Consider the following 15,938-nt stretch of genomic DNA (forward strand, 5'->3'; position numbering starts at 1 on the left):
AGGCATGAGGTATACCCTTCAAAGGTTTGCTTCCAGTGACCTATTTCCTCCAGCAAATCTCTGCCATGTGTCTTTTCTTTAGACCTTGTTACATGTTCAGGGAAGACCAGAAGTGAAGCAAGCCTGTGTATTAGTTTCTGAGATACGGTAAGCTATAGGTTTGAAGACTTGGGCTGAGTAACTCCTGATCACTAATTACTGCCAGCCCGAAGGTGTTGTGACTCACATTTTATGTGCCATCAGCTGCCAGAAAGTTAATTTTTTGCCCTTTTTAAAAGAATTCCCTAAAATATTCGTGAAACATGAAGATCATGAATATGGATGGAAGATAGCATAAAGAGACTCCGTGTCCATGTACAGCTGTCCCAATTACTCCAAGTCTTTTTTGCTTTTTTTCTCTTATCATGCTAATTCTTTCAGACAGTGAAAACAAGGTGGCTTCCAGTCCTCCAACAGGCAAACAGGGCTCTTATGCAATGGTTCTCAATCTCCCTGACCCTGCAACCATTTAATACAGTTCCTCATGTTGTGGTGACCCCTCACCGTAAAGCTGTTTTGTTACTACTTCATACTGTAGTTTTGCTACTACTATGAATCATAATGCAAATATCCGTGTTTTCAGGTGGTCTTAGGTGACCCCTGTAAAAGGGTCTTTCCACCCCACCGAAAGGTCACGACCCACATGTTGAGAACTGCTATTCTTGTGCGAGACAGCTGAGTCCTCAGTGGGTCTGCCAAACGAACCTGTGCTCTTTGCAGATGCTTCTCAAGGGAGAGTCTTGCATGAGTCAGGATTCACTGCCTTCCCAATCTTTTTCCTTTGCTTCCACCCCGCCGCCCCCCGTCTTTCTGGTGTGGCTGCCTGTTATTTCTGCTTGAATGGAAGGAGGGAGGATGTGCCGCTGCTTGAATGGATGCCCTACAAAACACACGAACGTGGCAGTCATTTATCAGGCCATTACCGCTCCGGTGCTCATTATGATAATCATCAGGTAATGATGCTCTGGGTGGCTGCTGAAGCCTGAATAGAAATCAGGTTCTCTGTACCCATAAAAAGAGGGATCAAGGTAAAACTGGATCATGTGCCCATCTTTCAAGTTCAGGGTTAAGGTTGTTAAAATGTGTGTCTTCATGATCTGTTCGTTAAGGGGGGATTTGGCTTTGAGTTTCTTTAATTACTCAAGGTTGAATGTACATCTGTGCACTCAGCCTATGTTCCCAGGGATGTGACCAGGTTTTTGGTAGACAAAATAACTTCTTGATACCCACAGCTGATGGAACAGATCACAGTTCTATAGCAATAAAACTGGTTTTGGATGTCATCGAAGGCTGTCTCTGTAGTCCACGTAGGCACTGCCACACTACAGATGTCTAGCTGCAGCTCTGGCAGCTGGGCTTGGACAGGACTCTTTTCCAACATTTTAAAAGAGAGATTTATTTTTATTTTATGTGCATTGGTGTTTTGCCTGTGTGAAGGCATCAGATCCTCTGGAACTGGAGTTACAGACAATTGTGAGCTGCTATGTAGGTGCTGGGAATACGAACCCAAGTCTTCTGGAAGAGCAGCCGGTGCTCTTAATAAGTCCCCCCTTTCCAACATGATGTGATTGTGATCTACGAGGTTCACACTTGAGAATCACACAGTACACACACACACACACACACACACACACACACACACACACACACCCCACCCCTAAATAAACCATAATAATTCCTAGTGACTTTTCTTTTGCTGTGATAGGATACTTTGATAAAAAGCAAATTGGGGGAGGAAAGCTTATTTCATCTTTTATTTCCAGGTCACAGCCCATCATCGAAGGAAGTCATGGCAGGATCTCAAGGTAGGAATCTGGAGGCGGGGCTGCATGCTATTCCACATAACAAGAAGTCCAGCAGGAATCATGGAGGATGCTGCTTGAGGCTTGCTTGTCCACAGACTCATGCTTAAATAGCTTTAAAAAATATAACCCAGGGCAATCTTCTCAGGGAATGGTGCCATCCCCAGCGGCGGGTGGTGGGTGGTGGGTGTGGGGGGTGGGGTGGTGGGTGCACCTCCCTACAAAAATTAGTGGTCAAGACAATACCCCACAGACGTACCTATTGACTACTCTGGTTTAGGAAATCCCTCAATTGGGACTCCTCTCTGGGGTGACTTTAGGCTGTGTCAAGTTGGCAGTTAAGATCAACTAGGACATTGTGTTTCAAGTAGTCTATTATTTTGCATTGGTCTATATTCACAGGTATCCTTGTTCATAGGTGTCATTGCTTACATAAGTGTCTCAGGGTGGGCATGCCAGGGTTAGGGTTATTGGCTGCTCCAGCTACAAAATTAAACCTCTTTATCCGGTGAGTGAGAATTCCTGAAAAGCATTCGAGTCCAATATCTCAGAAGGACTCCAAGAGAACATCTGGTCTACTTCCTTATGCATCAGATTAGGAGGTCAGACTCAGGAGGGAGGGTTGTCCCAGCACACACAGCCCATGCCAGTGCATGAGCAATGAGTTTTGCTTCAGCTCTTTCTCATACTGGTTTTCAGATTTTATAAACCACGAATCTTATGTTAAAAAATAAGCAATACATACAAGTTTAAGGAAGACACAAATCTTCAGCTTTACATCAATGTTGCTGTGAGTCCCTGCAAGACCAGGTTTTATTTTGGATGCTGTGAGGAATAAAGTGGCTGATGAGAAGGGAATGGCTGGCAGAGAATTGAATAACAAACACCTGCTAGTCTGTAGGTTTTCGGTGTGTGTGTGTGTGTGTGTGTGTGTGTGTGTGTGTGTGTGTGTGTGTGTGTGTGTGTGAGCTGGTAAGTAGGTCAGAGAATTCATCTCCAGGGAAAACTTTATAGCAAGGTTGTTGACTTGTATCCTATGACCTGTGGGATTATGAGGAGAGAGAACAGACATTGGGGAGACTCATACATGTTAAACTGCCACACAAGAATTGTGTTTGGGGTTTCCAGTGATTTCACCTTAATTTATAGTAACACTCAAGAGATGGGAGGTACTCCGTTCAATGCAAAGAAACTTAGGTGCCAAGAGGTGAGCCTATCCCACCAGAGAATTCCAGCAATGTGCTTGCAGTGGGTGCTAATGGTGTGCATATTATGGGGTGCAGTACTATGGGAGGTATGGATGTTCTCATCCACTTCCTGTCCTAGAGCAGGCTTAAGCAACAGAAAAGGGATATCCAGTGGAGCTGGGCTTATTCCCAATCTGTGGGCCTGTGTTCAGATCCTCTGGGGTTTGATCAGAGTCTTTCTGACTGTCCTCACCACCTAGGGAAGTTGTAATGCTGCAGAGACAAAGCTAGTATGTCATCTTTTGTACTTCTCAGAGAGGCCTGACAGCTTCTAAAACTAAAGGTGGATGAACATGTAAATGGATGAGGGAGTCAGTGCAGGAAGAGATGAGACATTCTCTTTGTCTTGGGGTTGCTCTAGAAATGTTTGTGTTTGGGGCTTCCCATTTCTCTTTCCTGGTGGCATGCTCACTTTCCTTGCATGAAATAAGCTTTTCTTGCATGGGACAAGTCTCATGGTAGCTTGAATAAGTTCTCAGCTCTGGAATAAAATCCTTTATAAGGGAATAAATCCAGGTCGGCCTGCTTTGGATTTTGCTATGCAGGACTCTCATAGCCTGAGACAAGGTAATCAATGTGTGTTCTGTAAGGGCTATGAGACATGCTACCCAGGATTCCAGAGGTGAAATGCTTCTTGGGTGCAAAGGAGGGGGTAAAATATTTCTATAGTAACTTCACACACAATCTGAGGATCATGCTCTTTATTTCATTCGGTCTTTACTGTTCTGTTTCTAATCTAATAATCCTGTACTGCTTCTAACTTCTCCATGCTTCTTCTTCTATTCTAAAAACTCTTCTCCTTCAGGACCCTTGAGGTGATAAAGAAATTTCTCTCATTGGTCAAAAGCATATTCCCAGAGGAAGCGATAAGGAGCTGGGCCATTTACTATGACACCACAAGGGTCCAAGGCCATAGGAGCAAAACCATGACCAGACAGGGAAGGGCACAGTGCCCGATGACCACTTTAAGACACAGGTCTATAGTTAGTAGACTGGAAAGTGAAGAATAGGCATGCTTTAAGGTTAACATGAGGTTAGCTTGCGATAGTACTTTCCTATATGCTGATAGAGTGAATCCCGGACACTTTTGTTCTCTGTCTCTCTAAGAGCATGAGTAAACAACTTCAGACATGCTATAATTCTTGTCTTTGGACATCTGCGAATGACTCAATAGAGGTCTCTTTGCCTGGACACTAACACTGACCAACTGTCTGCTAAAAAAGATAATTGCAGGGGTGCAGATTTCTAAGTTTATACAAAGACCTTACTGAGAGAGCAAAAGTATTGACTGTGATTACTTTCTTGCCAGAATCATGCATTGCTGGGGGCGGGGGAAGTTATCCAATACACCAATACATACGGCAAAACGTTTCGACTGGTACACTGCTGGGGCTTATGGGATGAATCCCCCCACAGGAAGGGAGCACTATGTATTCACAGGAAGGGAGCACTATATGTATTCATAAGGAATTTACAGTAAGGACAGCAACTATCCATAAAGCAAATACTTCCACTCCCCTGCTTGTGGGCCTCCTCCATTGGAAAATGATCCCAGTGGGTTAGCTCCATGATTTGCCGGCTGCATTCTCACTGCATGATTCTGTGGCCTGTAGCAGCATTCGATATGTACAGTTTCAGACGCTTTCATTCTGTTGGAATGGTCAGAGGTTACACATCACGTACCAAGGCCATGCTGTTATTTGATGCAAATATATCAGTACAGTACTAGCTAGGGAAGCTTCTACATACTTGGCTTCTCTCGCATGTTCTGATGCCTTCTCCCAGCATCTATGTTAGGAATCTTTTTTTATGTTGGTTTTTGGTTTTTTTTGTTTTTGGACATGTACTAGTGAATTAAATGGAGATGATAGGTAATCACAACCTCTGCATCTGTTGAATTTTTTTTAAGGTGATAGTGTTTTGTTTTGTGTGGTTATTGTACCTGATTTGCTGCTTTGGTTGGGAAGAGAGTCTTCTAGAGTGTTCCAAACATCCTTCCCTATTCTGTTAGCTCTTAGCCCTCAGGCTATGAAACCAGTGTAGAGATTATACTATCAACTGAGTTCATTCAAATTATTTGGGGACCACAAAATTGATACCAGGTATGACTATGGGACCAATGAGTCAATTGTGATTGAATGTAGCCAGGACTTCATTGATTATCTGTCTACCATAAACCCCAAATATAACAGTCAAGAGCTTGATGACTGTGGTAGTCGATGTCCTAGTTAGGGTTTCTATTGCTGACCCAAATCAGCTTGGGAGGAAAGTGTCTATTTTACTACTCATAGTTCATTGCTGAAGGCAGTTAGTCAGAGCAAGAATTCAGACAGGGCAGCAAGCTGAAGGCAGGAGCTGATGCAAGAGCCCATGGGAAAGTGTTACTTCCTGGCTTGCTTAGCCTGCTTTCTTATAGAACCCAGCACCTGCCCTTTATGTCGGTGCCACCAACTCTATAGTCTGGGTTCCCAGACTGAATAAAAAGGGACTAATGAAGAAGATGCTGAATCACCAGTATTCCTTTGCCTTGTTTCCAGATCCATTGAGATGCAGGCAAGCAGGCACAGGCAGGAGCTGGCTGTAGCTGCCTTGCCTGCCGTGGTGAACTTTATCTCCTGAAGTTCGAGCCAAGATAGCCCCCTTGTCCCTTAAATTACTTTCGTTGGGTATTTTGTCACAGCAACAACAACAAAAAAAAGCAGTGACTCTTACAACTAAGTTCTGGATTTGGACTTCTGCTTACTCTACTCTTTGGTCACAGACCAGAGACATACATTCCCAGGAAGACCCTCTGGCTTGGCACAATGGCTTTAAATCATCAACTTCCGGGGTGTGTAAGGGAAAGTGTTCCTGGATCAACAGCTATTGGAGGAGGCAGGTGGATGGGGGTGGAGAGCACTGGGTGCTGAGAGGAGGTGGCTGCCTGCTTAGGTTCCAAGTCACTCTGGTGGGAAATGTACCATTTTTTAAAAATAAAAATGATACTTTATTTTGATTTTTTTAAAATCACAGAACTCCAGTCTAAATCACACACACACACACACACACACACACACACACACACACACACATACACACACACACACACACACACACACCCTCTGGTGCAGGCTTCCATACCCTCTCCAATGTGGCTAATGAGTTAATGCCTCATGGAATTTTCCAGGTTAGCTCATGCTCATCTTGGAGTACCAGGGATCACAAGTCTTTCGGTTTTGCCTGTACCTCAGGGATGACAGCTGGTACATTTGCCGAAGAAATCATTTCTGCTGGCTTAGCACCCACTGCTGTGGGCACTGTGTGGGTATGCTAAAATACAGTTCTACATGCCACTTCCCTGCAGGCTTTGCTCTCTCTCCCCTCTCTCACTGTTTGCTGTGTCTCTACAGGAGGTCCCTTAAACACTGTACTAAAAATGTATCTGCTGAGAGCAGGTGGCTCAGGCCAGTACCAATGCTCCATGTGAAGTTATTGAGCCTACAACTCTGGGGTCACAATTCAAAATAAATATTTCAAAGTAGGGAAATAGATGACTTGCTGACTAGGAAAACGGTTGATTCTTTCTAAAACTCATAATCCACTGTGGACTTTTGTTTCATGATATAGTCAAGACAAAAATGGACCAACTGTCACTAGTACTACTGGCAGAGCATGCCTTCCTGTCTCCCTCCACACAGAGAAATGACTTCAGAGCCTAGTTGTCACATCTGTGGCTTAGGTCACTTGTGGTTCGGGTAACAAGCCCCTAAACTTGGCTAAGATCAACTGTGAAACTGTGATGCTAAGATGGGGGCCCTCAGACCCTTGGAGTACGGTAAGATCTGGGCTGGCTACTCTGATTAAAATCCAAGCCTTAATTACTACCACTGTCTTCAAGACTCATATACCCTTCTTCTAATCTGGAAATCATCATCGGGGGCTCTGGCCCAGTAACCCACCTACAGTCTTAACAGAAGCAGATATTTTAGAAATAGGAAATGCATTTCATGACGTCTGTTTCCAGGACAGATCACAACCACAGAAGTGCTTTTCAGAGTTGGTCTGCTCAAATGCCTATCTCAAGAACAAAGGCAGCCACCCTTCATGAGGTACTGATGTATGTTCTGCCAAAAATATTTTTCTTTTCCTAAAATTATAAGTTGTCTTCAAGTTCAACTATATTAGACATCTGTTCTTTTCATGGGTAAAAAGAATGACTTAAAAAAAAAGCTCCCAAATGGATGATGTCTACGTAGAATGAAGGTAGAATTTTGGTTGGTTGGTTGGTTTTTGTAATTCAGAACATAGGTGAAATCAAAAGATCTGTAATAGCCTGCACATTCATATCTTTCCAGGATCCTTTGTTCAGCTCCCATGAACTCACCATAATCATTACCATCTTGATTTGTTCTCAACTTTCATTAGTGACAAGTAGCTCCTAAGTTCATCCATTTACCATTTCTTCTTTCTCCTTTCCATTTCCTGAATCTGGGCTTTTTTTTTCTCATTCCTCTCTTCGTGTCTCGACCTTCTTTCTCTGCTGATAGGTCGGGAAACTTCTCCAATTTGGTCTTTTCTAATCCGTTCAAGATTTCATTCACTTTATTCTCCACGGTCACAATTTTAACATTCTTCTGCCTGTGGAAGCCTATCTGTCCAGGTCCACATCGGCTGTCTTCTTTAGGTAAGACCAGGGCGTGTACACTACATTAACATTGTTCATCTTGCATCCTTGAATGCTATTGGCCTTCACAAGGTGAGCACAGTCCATCAGAACCTACTTTGGAATGTCTTCTATCCTCTCTCCCTTTTGTAATCTAAGGCATACATATGTAAGACCTCGGCATCAAAGCGCCGGGCACTGAACTGAACCCTCTGCCCAAGAACTGGGGCCAGACCACTGGCTGCAAATGCAAGAGGTGATTTATTGAGTACACAGGCGCCTGCGGATGCTACTGCAACTCGGGTGCAGAGCATACCGGGCTTGCAGGGAGCACAATATTTATAGAGTTTTAATGGTTACATAAGTATCAGCATAGTAACAGGCATTTTATTGGCTCATCTTGGGGGCAGGGGTAGTTCCTACGGACTAAGTTTCCTGGTATTACCTCATGAAAGACCCTGGCACGCTTTAGCAATTATCCGGGTCCCATGACTACTATGGTGATCATAGACACAACTGGGGGCAGGGGTAGTTGCCAAGGACTAGGTGTCCTGATATTGCCACATAAAAGACCCTGGCATGCTTCAGCAATTATTATCCGGGTCCCATGACTGCTCTGGTGACCACAGATCCTGTTTGACATCCTGCCAGCTGGGCGAGGCACCTGGTCTGGGTTTTTTCATTAGGCAATGGCCTGGCCTTGCTTTTCTTTTCGTAGGGGGTCCTGGGTAAGGGTCTTTCACATGAGCTGAAGAGAGTTTGTCCACGTGAAACCAAGTATCTTCAGGCCAGCCATACTTTATCAGATCTTCATTTTAATATTTATCCTTTCCCATGTAAACAGTGTAATTAGATGAGTTAACACTGCTGCTGGCGAAGTAGAACAGCATGATCCTGGTAGAAGAGTATCACCTCCCGCTCAAATCACCAAGCTCGAGATTCCACCAACGCAAGGGTGAGCTGGCTTCCAGACTCTCCCTTGGACACTTCGAAAAGTACCATTTTAAAAGTCAAATGATTAAGAAAAAACCCTAAACTTCATTTAAAAAAGTTATAAGGAAGCCAGTTGGTAGAAATCCAATTTTCTCCAGGGCCATCACTTCCTCCAATGAAAACATATATGTTCAGTTTTCATTTCTCCATAGGGACTGTGACTCTGTGCATTGTACAGTCACATAAGAAAGTGTGACCAAGATCAGATGGCTCAGAGTGGGCCTCAGGATCCTTCCAAAGAAGTAAAACTTTTTGCTTTGTCAGAATACTTCAGATCGTGTGATCATATTCTTGAGATCTTGGGATGAGCCTTTGGATTTGTCTTGAGCCAGCTCTCCATTTCCTGACCCAGTCAGTCACTTGAAGCAGGCTGTCTCTAGAAGGCACAGGTCTGTGGAGGAAGTAGCTTTCCTTCTAGCTACTGTGGGCCTCAAAAGAGTTGACAGCTGATGCTGTCTCCAGGAAGCAGTCCTGCTTCTAGAGTTTTTCTTGTCCTACTAGGTCCTGCCAATTCAGCACCAAATGAACATGCAGAGATGCTATATTAATGATAAAACTATTGGTTGATGGCTAGGGCTTCTTACTGGCTATCTCTCTCTTAATGATTTAACTTACTTCTATTAATCTATTTCCACATGGTTTTATCTTACCGGAGAAGGGTCCGGACCTGTTACTTCTTCCTCTGCTAGAGGTCTCTCTCTGCCTGCCTTTCCCAGAATTCTCCTCCTCTCCTAGTCCCGCCTATATTCCTGCTTTTATTGGCCAAACAGTGCTTTATTCATCAACCAATAAGAGAAACATATATACAGAAGGACATCCCCCATCACTGTCCTTTTCTCTGATGGTGGATCTGGGTGCCATCTCAATTGTCTTCTCAACTCAAATAACATAATCAAAATAATTCTCCACAGACATGCTCACAGGCCAACCTGATTCAGAAAATTCCTCATTGATTCTTTTCCCACATGATTCTAGATTTTGTCAAGCTGACAAAACCAACCCTCAAGATGTTTTGCCTAAAAAAATTCCTTTTTGTGCTATTATAAATAGTGGTTAATTTTAATATATATCCATGTTTTATTGCTTATATATAGAACTATCATTGATTTTTATCTTTTGTCTGTTAGTTGTGAAACCACTCAATTCTAAGAGGTTTTAGTAGGGCTATTTCTGGGTAGTCTACATTGATAATCATGTAATTTCCTACTGTGTATTGTTTGAACTCTTGTATTTTGGTCTGTGTGAATTTCCTTACCTCGCATTTCCTTTTTGAACCTCTACCCCAGTATTGAATAGAGTTCCAAGACTGAACATCCTAGCCTTGTTTCCTAATGCTAGATGTGACTTACCTGCAGATGTTCTCCATCAAGTTCAATAACTTCCCTCTGTTGTTACTTTTTATAAGAGTGTCTCGGTTACTTTTCTAATACTGTGATAAAACACCATGAGCAATGCGATTTATAAAGAAAATGTTGTGTTTGCGATACAATTTCAGAGGGGTGGAGTCCATGAGGGAAAGAGCAAGGATAAGTTTTTGCCAACTTAGCATAAACTAGAGTCACCTGGGAAAAGAATTAAAGAATTGCCTCCATGAGATTGGCCTGTAGGGTTAGGGCTAGGGCTAGGGCTAGGGTTAGGGTTAGGGTTAGGGTTAGGGTTAGGGTTTGGGTTAGGGTTAGGGTTAGGGTTAGGGTTAGGGTTAGGGTTTGGGTTAGGGTTAGGGTTAGGGTTAGGGTTAGGGTTAGGGTTAGGGTTAGGGTTAGGGTTAGGGGTTAGTGATGCGGAAGTCCTGTGTATATGTTAATAAAGGCTGTTGGCCAATAGGGAAGCAAGATAGGTGGGACTAGGAGTCCAGGAGGACTCTGGGTAGGAGAAACACAGGGAGTCAAGATGTAACCGCCATAGGGATAAGAAGCCCGGAAACTTCTCCGGTAAGAGAAATACTTAGATTAGCAATTATTGGATTAATACTTAAGTCAGAGCTAGCCAGTAAGAAACAAGCAAGGCCAACAGCTTCATAATTAATATAGCCTCCTGTGTGTTTATTTGGGACTGATGCAGCTCTGGAACCAGGCTGGCGGGAACGCTTCTCTTTACAGGTTAGGGTTAGGGTTGGGGTTCGGGTTGGGGTTATGGTTAGGATTAGGGTTAGGGTTAGGGGTTAGGGTTAGGGTTAGGGTTAGGTTTAGGGGTTAGGGTTAGGTTTAGGTTTAGGGTTAGGGTTAGGGATCAAGCTAACAATTCTCCTCTGTGGTTTCTTTTTTGAAGTGTTTGCCTTGAGTTCCTGCTTTGGCTTCCCTCAAAGATGGGCTGTGTACTGACATGCCCAAGTTGGGTTGGTCACAGCAACGAAAAGCAAACCAGGACAGAAATTGGTAACAGAATGTGGATTTTTTAAAAGAGAAAACATTTAATTGGGGACTTGCTTAGTTTCAGAGGGTGAGCTTATGACCATCATGACTGGAGCAGACAGGTAGGCATGGTACTGGAGCAGTAGCTGAGAGCTTACATTGTATCTGTATGTATATATGTGTATGTCTGTTGCATACAGAGGTCAGAGGTCAGAAAATGGCATCAGATTGCCTGGAAGTGGATTTAAAGAGGGTTGTGAGCTGACATGTAGGTGCTGGGAACTGAACCTTGATCTTCTCTAGGGAGTTCTCAGGGCAATGGCATAATCAGTTGAGCTCCTGAGCTCTTCTGAGCTACCAGTTTCTTCGTTGAGAATGGTGTCCAACTTCCCAGTGTATGGGTGACTAGTTGATGGCATTCAACAAGTTCCTGAGGTTTCATTTTTTAAAAATATTTTCTTTCTCTTCTTTATATGCAGTAATTTCTACCATCATGTCTTCCATTTTACGGATTCTTTCTCCAGCCTGCTCAGCCCCAATGCTCAGGGGGTCTGGATCAGTCCCATGCTGGCCTCTCAGTCCTCAGTCTGGGGTCCATGAGCTCTCCCTTGTTCATGTCAGCTGTTTCTGTGGGTTTCACCAGTTTGGTCTTGACCTCTTTGCTCATCACTCCTCCCTCTCTGCAACTGGGTTCCAGGAGTCCAGTTCAGTGTTTAGCTGTGGGTGTCTATCTCTACTTCCATCAGCCACTGGATAAAGCTCTAGGATAGCATGTAAGGCAGTCATCAATCTCATTATCAGGGGAGGGCATTTAAGGTAGTCTCTCCACTTTGCACCAGAATGTGAGATTTTACGGTGTCAGGACTGAACACGTTGTTTCATCAGGGAGGATTATGGAAGGGTTTTGGAGATTTGAACTGAAAAGCCTTTGAGTGCTTAGAACTTAATGAAGTAGTCTCTGGAAGTTTGGAAGAGAAGAATGTTGGGAGAAATTGTAGATCATGGAGGTCTGGCTTGTGAAGTTTCAGAGGGATGTTTGAGAGTCCTTCACTGACTCTATAGGGGCTGTTCACATGACATATTGTAATTAGAATCTGTGGTTTTGGTCAGTGGGGCCTGAAGAATCAGCTGTGATTAACAGGAGACCAGCACACTGAAGGAAAACATTTGTTCTACTGGGAAAACTGATGCTGGCTTGCTGGGGACTGAAAAATCAGCTGTGATTAATAAGAGACCAGAATCTTCTATAAGTGTTTCTGTGGTGACATCTTGTTTGTACAAATAAAGTGTGTCTGAAGCTCAGAGGTTAGCTTGCCACTAGCTAACCACAGAGGCCCAGGCAATGGTGGTACACACCTTTAATCCCAGCACTAGGGAGGTGGAGACAGGAAGTGAGATGACTGGGTGGAGAGAGGCATATAGGCAAGAGGAAACAGGAACTTATTCTATTTTCAGCTGGGAGGTTAGCGAGGTAAGGTGTGGCTGTGGCTCCTTCATCTCTCTGATTTTTCAGCGTTTATCCCCTATATCTGACTTCTGGGCTTTTAATTATTAAGACCAATTAGAACTCATGCTACATATTTCCTCAGGGTCAGCTCACAGAAGCTGTGGTCCAATGGATCAGGGGAGAAGTGGGAAGGCTGCATCTTTAAATGGAAAGCAAACTTGATAATGTGTAAGAGCCTACCAGATGGTCCTGGTTTTGAAGACATGAAGGGGCAACAGAAAGCAGTTGAGGTTTGGCACTGTGAGAGACCAGGAGGGACTGTTAGTGAGGTTAAAGTCATTGTTGCCCTGGTGACCCCAGGTTTAAAGAGATCCTGGATGGAAACTGAGGCTTGGTACCATGAGAGGCCAGGAAAAGCTACTGGTGAAGGTGAAATCTCAGTTGCAGTGAAAAACCACAGGATATAAAGTATAGCAGGACTATGGGACGCATTTCAAAGACAGTGACAGGTGTGGAGTAGAGATGATGCAAGACTGCTAGGGAAGCTGTATGTGTGGAGTAAGAAAGTATCTAACATGCTTTTGACTTTATGGGAGCCCTCAGTCGAGACACTGTATGTTTGGAAGAAAACCTTAAACTTTTACAGCGTTTGAAAAATTTTAAAGACTGTGGGACTTTTAAAGTGATACTGTGTTTTGTATTGTGATATTAACATGAGATCCTGGGGGATAAGCAAGAAAGAAATCGTTACAATTTAATAGTGATTAGATTGCGTGTCAAGTTGACAAGCAGCCTATTGTGTTGGTTACTTTTTGTCAAGTTGATACAAATTAGAGTCACATGGGAAAGGGAAACCTCAGTTAAGGAATCATCTCCATCAGATTGACCTGTAAGGAGGTCTGTGAGACGTTTTATTGGTTAATGATTGATGTGGGAGGGCCCAGTCCACTGTGGGTGATGCTATCGCTGAGAAGGTGGTCCCAGGTCATAAAAGAAAGCAGTTGAGTAAGCCTGAGGGAGCAAGCCAGTAAGAGCATTCCTCTGTGGTTACTGCTTGAAGTTCTCGATTGACTTTCCTGCCTGGGTTTCTCTCAACATGTAAGCTAAAAGAAGCCCTTCTCCACACCAGGTTGGTTTTGGCCAGTATTTTATCACAGTAATAACAAGTATGCTAAGACAGAAGGTTTCTCAGTAAACCTCAGAGTTTGCTGATGTGACTAATCTGGTTAGCCATCTTGCTCTGGGAATCCCGTATCCCAGAATTCCTTATCCAGAGCTTTTATTTTTATGTGCAAAATGAACAAAATGAAATGATGATGAAGTTATTCTTATCTGTAATAATGGAATGTATTGATTGGTTCTTAAATATTGAACCAGACTTTCATCCTTGGGACAATTTCTACTAGGTCAATTTTTTGCTTCTGTAGTCACTAGGAATACTGGTTTCCACATTAAAAAAATTAATTGTCTTTGTCTGACTTTGGTATCAAAGTAATACTTATTATATACAATTAACTGGAAATGTTAGTTATCTTCTTTTGAAAAGAAAGTTTTATATAGGGTGGGTATAAACTCTTTAAATGTGTTGGACAAGCTACAGTGAGACTGTTTGGGCAGGGGATGGAAGGGGGGAGGTTTGAAAAATTTAAATCCTTCATAGCAGGAGAGCTATTCAAGGTATTGATTTTATAATAGGTGAATGTGATAGCTTTTGTTTTGTTTCATCCATTTTGTGAATGTTATGTGTGTAGACTATTTCCATATTATCCTTTTGATGTCTGCAGGGTCTATAGTGATGTGTCCTTCTATGTGTCATATCTTCTTTTTCTCAAGTCTTGGTCAATGTTTATACATTTTAGTGATCTCTTCCAAGTACCATCCCTTTGTCTTATTAATTTCTTACTGTTCTGTTACTATATTAAGCAATTTTTGCTATGCATCTTTACTATTATCTTTATTCTACCCATGCTGGATTATTTTGCTTTCCCTTTACTTTTTTGGCCCTTGAGATGTGAACTTAGATGGTTAATGTAAGGTTTGCATTTTAGTTGATTACATGTTTTAAATTTTTTTCTTTGAAATTTCCTTTGATTCACAGATCATTTAGAAGTGTTTTGTTTGGTTTCTAAGTCAAGATACTTCCTCACTATATTATCTGATATTAATTTAACTATTCCTACTGTCATTTGATTGATGCATATACAATGTATTTTCCCTCCTTCTGCTTTCAGTATTGTATATCGAAATGAGTTTATGATATATAATTTGGTGTTCTGGACTGAATGTTTGTGTCCTTTCTCAAACCTATATGAGAAAATCTTAACTCCTGATGGGATGATATTTATGTGAATCTTGGGAAGTGGAACTCTTGTAATGAGATTGGGATTGCATTAGATGCCTTTCTTCTTGTAACGAAGCATCTTACAGAAACAACTTAAGGAAGGATGGTTTTACTTTGGAGCATTGTTTTAGAAGGTACAATCAATCATGGAAGTGCAGGCTTGGCAGAGTTCAAGGCAGCTGGAGTTTGTGACTAAGTCTCTTTACATCTTCGTTGGCCAGGAATCAGAAAGCTAGACATTTACTAACTAAGATCCATGTCCCAAAGATCCTACAACCTTCCAAGACCATGCCATTGGAGGAGGACCAAGTGTTCAAGTTCATGAACTTGTGGGGGGTATTTCATTTTGTGTTGTATATTATGTCAACCTGACACAAGCTAAAGTCATCTGAGAGGAGGGAACCTCAATTAAGAAAATGCCCCCATACGATTAGGTAGGCTGCAAGCAACCTTGTAGAGCATTTTCCTTATTAGTGATTGATGGGGGAGGACTTAATTAGTGATTGACAGTAGAGGGCTCAGTCCATTGTGGATTGTGCTATCCCTAGACTGGTGGGTCTGGAATTTATTTATTTGTTTGTTTGTTTATTATTCATACAACATTCTGCCTCCATGTATTCCTGCATGCCAGAAGAGGGCACCAGATCTCATTACAGATGGTTGTGAGTCACCATCTGGTTGCTGAGAATTGAACTCAGGACCTCTGGAAGATCAGTCAGTCCTCTTAACCTTTGAGCCATCTCTCCAAAGGTCCTGGGGTCTATAAGAAAGCAGACTGAGCAAGCCATGGGAAGCAAGTCAGTAATCATCACCCCTCCATGGCTTCTGAATCAGTTCCTGCCTCCAAGTTCCTGCCCTGTATGAGTTTCTGTTCTGGCTTCCTTCAATGATGGACTACAGTTCAGAATTATAAGCCAAATAAACCCTTTCCTCCTCAAATTGATTTTTTGTCATGGTGTTTTGTTGCAGCAATAGAAACCATAACTAAGTCATACTTATAAACTCTAATATTCTACTCCTGGCCATATGATGCAAAATGCATTTAGCCCAATTTCAGGATTCACCTAAATTTTAAT

At 42.6% G+C, this 15,938-nt stretch overlaps 1 pseudogene; it reads right to left on the reverse strand.

The window, feature by feature from the left end:
- Nucleotides 1–788: 788 nt before the first annotated feature.
- Nucleotides 789–7,884, reverse strand: LOC101837383 (annotated as a pseudogene).
- Between the last annotated feature and the right edge of the window lie 8,054 nt (nucleotides 7,885–15,938).

Source organism: Mesocricetus auratus, unplaced genomic scaffold (assembly GCF_017639785.1).
Source record: "Mesocricetus auratus isolate SY011 unplaced genomic scaffold, BCM_Maur_2.0 Super-Scaffold_4256, whole genome shotgun sequence".
In the NCBI taxonomy this organism is placed as follows: domain Eukaryota; kingdom Metazoa; phylum Chordata; class Mammalia; order Rodentia; family Cricetidae; genus Mesocricetus; species Mesocricetus auratus.